A 9,203-nucleotide genomic window follows, 5' to 3' on the forward strand; every position below is an offset into this window, starting at 1 on the left:
AAAGAGGCTGAGAAATCCCTCTCTGGAAAGGAATACTGGTGGGAGGTAGTGAAAGCAAGCACGCTTTTGGTTCTTCTAGGTGGCCCATGAGACCTTCTCAAAAACAAATTGTCTGTGGAGAAAAGTAATGTGTGCTATTGAGTCTCTCACAGGGCCTGTGTGATATCATCCAGCCCTCTGGAGACACTGCTGATGCTCTAGAATGTCTTACAGATGATACTACAGCAACTGAATCTTATTTCCCTTTGGATGGGACTTCAGCAGTTGGATAAAACAGAAGCAGTTTAGTTAATCTGGGTATTCTTTCTTAAAATGTTGAGGGAGGGGAGGGCTTGTGTTTATTTTTCTGGTTGTTTCTTCTTACCAAAACCTTTTCAGGCAACACTGCTGTACCGTGCCCTGGAAAAAGGTGAGCAAAAGAAAAACCTAGAGTGTGTCAAATAACAAAAGCTGTCATCATGACAGACAAACAGTTTATCTGTTCCCTATGGAAAATCTGGTTATTATGCTTTTCACATCCAATTAGGATTTGAATCCACATCATATGTTCAGGACAGCACACAAAATAACTGACTTAAAGCCCTCAAATAATTACCCACTCTTTAACACTTCCTGTGACAAATTGTAACAGGTCATGGAAGTGACATGCTTTATTAAGAACTGATGCCATATGAAAGCTTTGCAGGGTTAAATAATCTGAAGTCACTGAGAAGTACTAGGGGTAATGTAATACTAATAGTATAAAATAATCTGGGGGGCTTTTCTGTCTGTCTTGGTGCAGCGCAGTGACAGAATAACTGTACTGACCTCTGTGAACGTTATTGAAAGGAGAGCAGAAAGTACAATCCTTTACTGAAGTTCACAAAACAGTGCTGCAAGCCAGATTCAATCTGAAAAGGTAAACATCATGAATCAGGGTATTTTCCAATATTCTTTGCCAAATGTCTACAAAAAGCTGAAATAATTTTCTGTCCCTCCAGATTAATTTCCAGGCTATAATCTGAGGTAAACTGAACTACATTTCAAATCGACTCCATCTGCTAAACAGAAGCATAGAAATAATAGAACAAGCTCAGCTGGAAGGGGTGTGTGGAGGTGATACAATGCAGCCCCCCACCAAGAAGGGCCGGCCTCAAGGCTTGAGCAGGGTGCTGAAGGCCCAGCTGGGTCTTGGGAATGTCCTGAGGTGAAGATTCCACCACCTCCATGGGCAGCTGTGCCAGTGCTTGCCCACTCCTGCAGGAAAACGTTCAGTAAAACCTACTTCAGTAGAATCAGTTGGCCATTTACATGGCTGTACTGAAATGCTGCATTTTCATAAACGCTATGCTTGTTGGAGACCGTTAAAAAAAACAAACCCAGTACATGGGAGAACAGAGAGATCTCAGTAGGAAATGAGCGACTGCCAACAAATTACCATTGATTTACAGGGAGAATGTACAGAGACTTATGTGAATGATACCTTTTTGTTAGGCCAATTGCAAAAATTGCCACTGGAAGGGCCTTACTGAGCAAAATTGAACAGCAGATGTTGATCATAAAAAGAAGTAAAAAGTCTCAAAGAGCCAGTGAGGACAACACTTGCAGTTATGACTGGTAGCACCAAGCAAAGCTGTCGACTATTGTTTCTGTGCAAGGGCTGGGGACAGGATTTTAACAAATGCATCATGATTACTGGAAAGCCACTGTGTTTGCCTGCAGAGCTCGAAAGTCAAAGATAGAAAGATTGACTCTAGCTCTAGAGCTGCTCACTTCCCAGCAGCGATAAATTGCCCTTATGGATAATACCATGTGAGAGATGGCCCAGAAATGACCTGTCAGAAGAAAACAAAGCATATGCAGCCCATGACGTCTGCTCCACAAGTTCTCATTACATAAAACATTATTCTGAGGGGGGTGACCTTGTTCAACAAGCTGTTCGGAAACACTGGCTCCCAGCACCACTTCAGGATCTAGGCCAGGCCTTCATGAGCCCACAGTGTTGGAGAAGCAGGGTAGCATGGGACTGATGGGAGCACCGTGCCCAAGAGATGCTTTCTCAGAACCATTGCACACACCAAATGAAAACACATTCATTCCTGGCTTAGGGGAAGAGCTTGTCTGGTCTGACTGTCAACATCCTCTTAAAAAGCATCTGCTCATTCTTATGTGGACATCTCCATTCACTAACTGCTTGGTGCTTCCAAGCAAGAAAGTGAAATTGGTTTTGAGTGAATGTGCTGTCCCTGGGTGGGAGGTGGGCGGGCAAAGGAGACATCAGGAAAGCTGGAGAAGCTTTCTGAGGGGAACAGAAATACTGCTACCTGTTGGAATAATAAGCAACTGCAGATATTGCAGATGGCTACTTATGAGAGAGACGTTAGAGGGATTATGAAGATCAAATATCCAATGTTAAAAGGAAGAGATGTAACTGAGGCACCCTGTGTATGCATAACACTCAAACAATGGCTTTCCAGGAGTGTACATTTAGTCACTGATGCGCTTACTGGTTTTATTCCAGCTCCTGAGGGAAACGTGTCCACAAAAGAGCAGGTCCCTTGAGTGCTTAAAGGAGCAGTTAAGGACATCGCTAGCAAGCTATGTGATTTCCAAGTGGCAACTTTCTCTGCAGACAGTGTTGAAGGCATGCCAGTTCTGGGCTTGTGTGTAATAATGAAGTCTTAGGAGGACAGGAAGCACCAGAGCAATCTGATGAACAAAAAGGCAGGTACAAAGCCAAACAGAAAAGAATAGTCTGTTCCAAAAAGGCCCAGTCGGTGTGCGCGCATAAGCTTGTAAAGGACATAAAGCTGATGTTCAAGGGCTGCAAATGAAGCTATGATGCGTGTCATAACTATGTACAGATAGAATAATATTAATGAATACTTTATATGCAACGTGCATTATATATCAAAGAATGGCTCCAGTCAGAAGGGACCTCAAAGCCCACCCAGCCCCACCCCCCTGCCATGGGCAGAGCTGCCACTCACCAGCTCAGGCTGCTCCAGGCCCCATCCAACCTGGCCTTGAGCGCCTCCAGGGGTGGGGCACCACAGCTTCTCTGGGCAGCCTGTGCCACCGCCTCACTGCCCTCTCAGTGAAGAGCTGCCTCCTAACATTTAATCTAAATCCCCCCTCTTTTCATTTAAAGCTATTCCCACTTATCACTATCAGACCACCTAAAAAGTCAGTCCCCCTCCTGCTTATATGCTCTTTTTAAGTACTGGAAGGCCACAATTGGTCTCCCCATAGCCTTTTCTTCTCCAGGCTGAACAAGGGCAGCTCCCTCAACCTTTCTTCATAGGAGAGGTGCTCCAGCCCTCTGACATCCCCATGGACCTATTCTGGACTGCTCCAACAGCTTTGCATCCACCTGGGTACTGGGTGTCCCCAGTGTACTGGGACCCCAGGCCTGGATGCAGTACTACAGATGGGGGTTCACAAGGGCAGAGTAGAGAGGGATTAGTTAATGTACACGTACGCTAACATTTCATTTTATTGATTTGAATGTATGCTAAATGCTTGTTTCATTCATACCTTGAATATTTTAAAATTTCATTCTGATATATTCATACTTATAATTTTTCTGTGTACTCTATACGCGTATTTTGGTATATTTATGTAACTCAGCACGTACTATGTGCATATGCTAAGATAATTATTCATAGGTTAATTAATAATCATATTATTGAATATAAATGTATATTTTATATAACATTATGTAATGTAAATGTTTAGCTGTTTATGTTTACATATGTTGCATTCTACGTGTGTTACATTAGGGTATAAAATAATGTATATTACTAAAGAAAATAAACATTTTAATTTCTTACTGAACCTGATTTAGTGCTATGTGGTTAAGGATAATCAAAATGCTGAGCATCTGCTTTGTTCTGTTCTGATTTTGTTTTCAGATTAAAAAAAAAAACAGAAAAACAATGATCTAGATACTCAGAAGTATCACATAAGACCTGTACCTCTCGCTGACAGAGTTTTAATTGATCACTTGAAATTAAAAAGAGAACAACCCAGACAGATAAAGGTGAACTTCATATAGCTAATCAGTCAAAAACCTTTGAGGAAATTCTTTCCTAGCAGCTATAAAAAATGCAGAATCTTGTTATGGCTAAAAATCTCTCCGTGAAACAGAAAGCAGACTGGGACTGAGAAATCAATTCTCAGGAGGATAAAAGATTAGGATTGTCAAGCGCTTAAATACAGTAACCTTCAACAGTTGATCTGTATTAAATACTTGAAAATTTGAAGAGGTTGGGAATAACGGATATGCAAAATTGGCTGAGGCTGCACAGGCATTTGTTTTAGTTTAAATCTGAGAATATTATGAGGCAGTCTCACAAAGAAGAGAGTGATGAAAGATGAATAAATGATGATGCTGTATCGAATGGCCCTCTGTATTCGATGCAAAGGAAGGAGCACTGGAGGGAAAACAGCAAACTCTTTAAGCGCTTCAGAATTTTAAATGGATAATACTGTCTTTATAATGAGATACAGGCGCTGCCGTACACAGACCCAGAGACATGGTGAGATGTCTGAGTCATTTGGAACTCACCTGGACAATGCCCTGAGCAACCTGATCTGATCTCACAGCTGGCCTTTCTCTCAGTAAGAGGTTGAGGGAGATAACCCCACCCCAGCCTTGCTCTTCCTGACCCCTAGGACCAGTGCTTGTGCTCTCCTCTGAGCCACTGGGATACATTTTGGTGGCTGTCTCTTCCAGCTGCACAATTTTCATTTGTACTGATCTCAACATTTCCATCTTATATAAAAAAATACAAAACAGATGCCTGCTTCACATCTTGCCTAGGACAAGATGAAACAGTTGTTTTCACAGCACATCGAGAACACCGAATGGAATTTGCAAGCAATATTGAAAGATTATGAGATACAATATATGAATATTGTCAGACATTCTTTTGGAAAGGTAGGGTATCTTCCTGTATATTTTTACAGCATGTTCAGAGCCCTCAAATATCCTAGCAATAAAGTCTCTGACTGGCTAAAGCTGCCCCACACGTAGCACAGTATGAATGCCAGAGTTTTTGACAAGCATAAAGCATGATCAAATTTCCGTTGGAATTAGGTGCAGTAACAGACAAAATCAGAGCTCCCTGCGAAGTGTGAGGGTTATCCCTACCTCCAATTATTCCTGACTTCTTTGGGTGCACACGGCTCTGAGGCACTGCACACACTCCAGCACTGAGCATTGCTGCATTCAGAGTGATCCAGGGAATCCACTGTATCCTGTCCACTGTGTCTCATGGCATTCCGTAGTTAACCCTGAATGGTTTCCACAGGGCCACTTTATACTTTCTGAATTATCTGGATCCCTTTACACTAAATTAAAGGTTATTTTCATTTAAGCTGAATCACAGAATCATTATGGCTGGAAAAGACCTACAAGATCATAAAGTCCAACCATCAGCCCATCCCTGGCATGCCCACTAACCATGTCCCTCAGTGCCACATCTACACATCTCCTGAACACCTCCAGGGACGGTGACTCCACCACTTTCCTAGGCAGCCTGTTCCGCTGCCTCACCACTCATTCTCAGAAGAAATTGTTCCTAATATCCAACCTGGACCTCTGCTAGTTGCCTAGTGCTGATAAAATGTTTTGTTTTTTACTACTTTTGACCTTGAAGATGGAAGAGAAGGGAAAACTTTCCTTAAGTAACTTCTCTGGTCCAATCCAAAGTATCGTGTTGCTTAGGAAGGAAGAGACAGAAGTATGAAGGGAGGGTGGGGCTTTTTCCTATGATTTGAGGTTTAACTGTGAGTCACTACATTGGATTTTTGCCTTACTGATAGAAAGTGGAAAACAGTGAGAGTACAGAAGGAGGGATGTAAAGGTGCTTGTCTGTCTCAGTGGAGTGCACTTTCTTGCCAGCTGGCCTTCTGAATTTGCTCCCTTTGGCTCGGTCAGTCTAGAACATAACACCTCAGCTGGTGTAACTTTGCTTTTCTTCCCCTCTTACCCTGTCCCATTCTCCCCCTGTTTCTGCCTCACCACAAGCAATCTGGTAGCTTTATCCATAAGGCAGCAGCAGATGATTGATCTGGGAAGAATAAACCTCTTTTCAATATATAGCTCTCAAACAAAAGGTCTCTCTGGTCAGGGAACTGTGAAATAAAAAGCAATTTCCTATTGCTTATAGCCTCCTGAGGACAAGAAGGTAAGACTTTGTATTTTCTTACAAGTGAGTGGATTCCACCAAAGATATCTCAATGCTTCTCTTCCAGATAGAAATAATTTAATTGAATTAATACCTAATTACATTTTGACTAGCTACTTGAATCAACCTCTTACATTTCTGATATTGACTCAGCTTTGCCGGTGTTGTCCCCCATGGAGCCCTGGTGCATGGGAGCCAAGGGCAGGAAAGGACGATGGGAGGTGGAAACAATGTCCTTAAAAAAAGCCTGTTTTCCCTTAGCATAAGCCTGGCCTCTGAGAAGTTAAGGGCATTCTTAAGGAGCTTTTGGAAGTACTCTTCTGTTGGAAACAGGGAGGTACTATCCTGCTACTGTTTTTTTTTTTTTTTCTCTTATAGAGAAAAATCTGGACAAACATTAAAACAAAACAACTTTTTGTTGCTTGGCCCTGTTCATTGGAAGCTGTCTATGCTAGCTGTTTAACTTCATGAGGTAACAAGTATACTTAAGGTCTGATCATTTGCTTTATAGCATCAGTATTAGAGGACAAAAGGATGTAGGTGCTGATAAACAAAATACCATTTCGATTTCTCTGTTGTTACACGCCACGTAGCAAAATCTCAGATCGCTTCAAAGAAGTGTCCTGAATAGGTAATTTATTCCCTGGAATTTATTTCAATGACAGAGATGGTATAACCACATTGTAAATCAGGGCTGTCTGCTCTTTGATTTATGCACCATCTCTCATGAAGAGACAGCTGTCACTTTAAACCATGCAAAGGCAAAAGAAATGTGTACTTGTGCTCATTAAGTTAAGCACACACTTCAATTACTTGTTACACCAGCAGCTTCCCACTTTCTTTCCAGCTGGTACGTTGTACAAAACTTACCTAAAAACATATGAAATCAGGTGCAGCTATACAAAGCAGGAATGAGTCAGACAAGCTTACAGATTCCTGCCTAGCCAAGGATGGAGGGAATACATTTATGAATGCTTTCCCTCCTACCAAAACTTGCCATTTTTTCATTTAAAAGGAGTCCACAGTGGCCTTTGATGGTGTCAGTGACAGGGTCCCTTATAAGGTATGATCCAAACGTACTCCAGAATCTCTTGGGAAAAGGCTGGGAAGCTGGAAAGGTGCATTAACTATTGGCTGCTCCAGACATGTGAAGTAATACAGGAGAAAGGTACAAAGAAGAATTTCCTGCTAATCTTTTAACTTTCTAGGCACCCAACTTCCCATCCTTCCCAGCCTGGCTTGCTTACCTACCAGAAATTCATGTTCTCCCATCAGTAGCTTTCAAACGAAATAAGTGGGATAATCTGAAGCTTGTCCCTCAGGAGGCTGCAATAACTTCTGTTGTTTTCCCTTCCTTCCAGTGAATCCGTAAGCTCTCCCAGGACCACAATTACCTGCCATAACTTATGATCACTGTGTGCACTGGTGTGGGTACTGTCTCTGGTGCCTCCTTTGCCACCTTCACCGTGGCGGACCCTCACCATACATACCCAGTTTGTTACATTAGAATTTACCGTGGCTACTGTGGGCAGTGTCCAACTTTCTCTCTCTGAAAGCTGATGCACGAATTATTGAGTAGACAGCAACCTGATCACATCATCTGCCAGTGGAATTCGCGGCAAGAAATACATTCTCTCTTCAGATCACTTCCAATGGGAAAGAATCTTTGAACTTTTTATGGCCAGTACAGAAAGAAGCAGAAATGGCTTTGAGATAAAGCTGTCTCAAATGCTGCAGAAAATGTACATGTAGTTATGCTTTGGGTTTGAAAGCCTTATGGGTATTACAGTGGAAAGAATAACAGAATAGTTTGTTTCAGCTTTGGCCTTTATTTGGGTCCAGGTTTCCCCTGTATATATACACACACATTAGGAATTACAGCTGAGTGCTGCAGAGGAGCTGGCCAAAAGGTCAGGCCAAGAGTCAGATTTTTCCTGTTCAGTGATAAGGAGGTAGGTAACTCCACATACCTTCCTTGCAAGAAATCATGTACAGGGCAGGCACCAGCTGTGCTCTCCGAAAGGAGCAGACCTGCTTGTGCAGTGCTGAATGCCCAAACCAACTGCGCTTCCAGTGTTATTCCATTTTGCTCCCAGCGGGACATAGCTGAATCACAACATTAGTCACTGTTGCGATGTTAACAGCTGGGCTCTAGGGCCGGTCACTTCGAATACATTAGTTCTTTGTTCAGTCCCTTTGTTTTTTCCAAGTGCTTGTGAGGGAGGGGCACTTGACAACACAACTTTATCTCAGAACTGGTGTCAAAATAAATGCCTCACAGAAAGCTTTCCTGTCTAGGAGCAGCCATGCAGAGCACACCAGGGAGAAGGAAAGACCAGGTGGGCAGGGGAACCACGTGTATTAACCATGTTGGGATCTGTTGTGCAGCAGAATGATGTAAAGTTGTTACAAGCAGATGTGCCAAGCTGTGACGGATTCTAGGTGGAAAAACCCATCAGAAATGCCAACAAAACCTTCTTTTGTTTTGTTTTGTTTTGTCTCAAACATGAATCTGGAAAAATTTTACAGAGTGCAGGTTATAAAACACAGGCAACATTGATGACAGGGGCTTTGGCCCTAGGAGTTCAAGGCTGGCTCACCTTAGCAACCATGAAAGCCTTGCAACATCAGGCAACCTCAAGTATGGTAACCTGCTTATTAGAATTTAGAAAATTTCCCCACAGAAGATGCTATCTGTGTAAGCTCCAGGTTTGCTTTGCATGCTTTCCTTTGTATTCTCTCTACCGAGATATCTTTCAGCCTTGCATGGAACTAAGCCACAAACAGCTGGCTCTTTCTGGAGGTTCCTCTCCCATGAGAAGAAGGTAGGAAGCCTGAAGAATTGTGCTGCTTGATTGCTTCTGGGTAAATGAGAATGCATGGAGTGGAGAAGTAGCTGACTCATCTTCTGCTTTTATGATACCATATGCAGCACCTTCTGCCTGCTTACCCTCCTTCCAACCTTCTAACTATCAAGGAGGTCACATAGCATGAAGTACTTCTGCAGCTTCAGGAAAAAGCATGTGCTAA

General features: G+C 42.6%; 1 long non-coding RNA gene across 2 annotated transcripts; it reads left to right on the plus strand.

Moving 5' to 3' along the window:
* Positions 785-2,707, plus strand: LOC110393805. Of its 2 annotated transcripts, none has more exons than XR_002435213.1 (2): positions 785-898; positions 981-2,707. It is a non-coding gene; the product is annotated as an uncharacterized LOC110393805 (long non-coding RNA). The 2 variants fall into 2 exon arrangements; XR_002435214.1 differs by having other exon boundaries at positions 2,501-2,707.

This window comes from Numida meleagris, chromosome 2, assembly GCF_002078875.1.
Source record: "Numida meleagris isolate 19003 breed g44 Domestic line chromosome 2, NumMel1.0, whole genome shotgun sequence".
NCBI lineage: Eukaryota > Metazoa > Chordata > Aves > Galliformes > Numididae > Numida > Numida meleagris.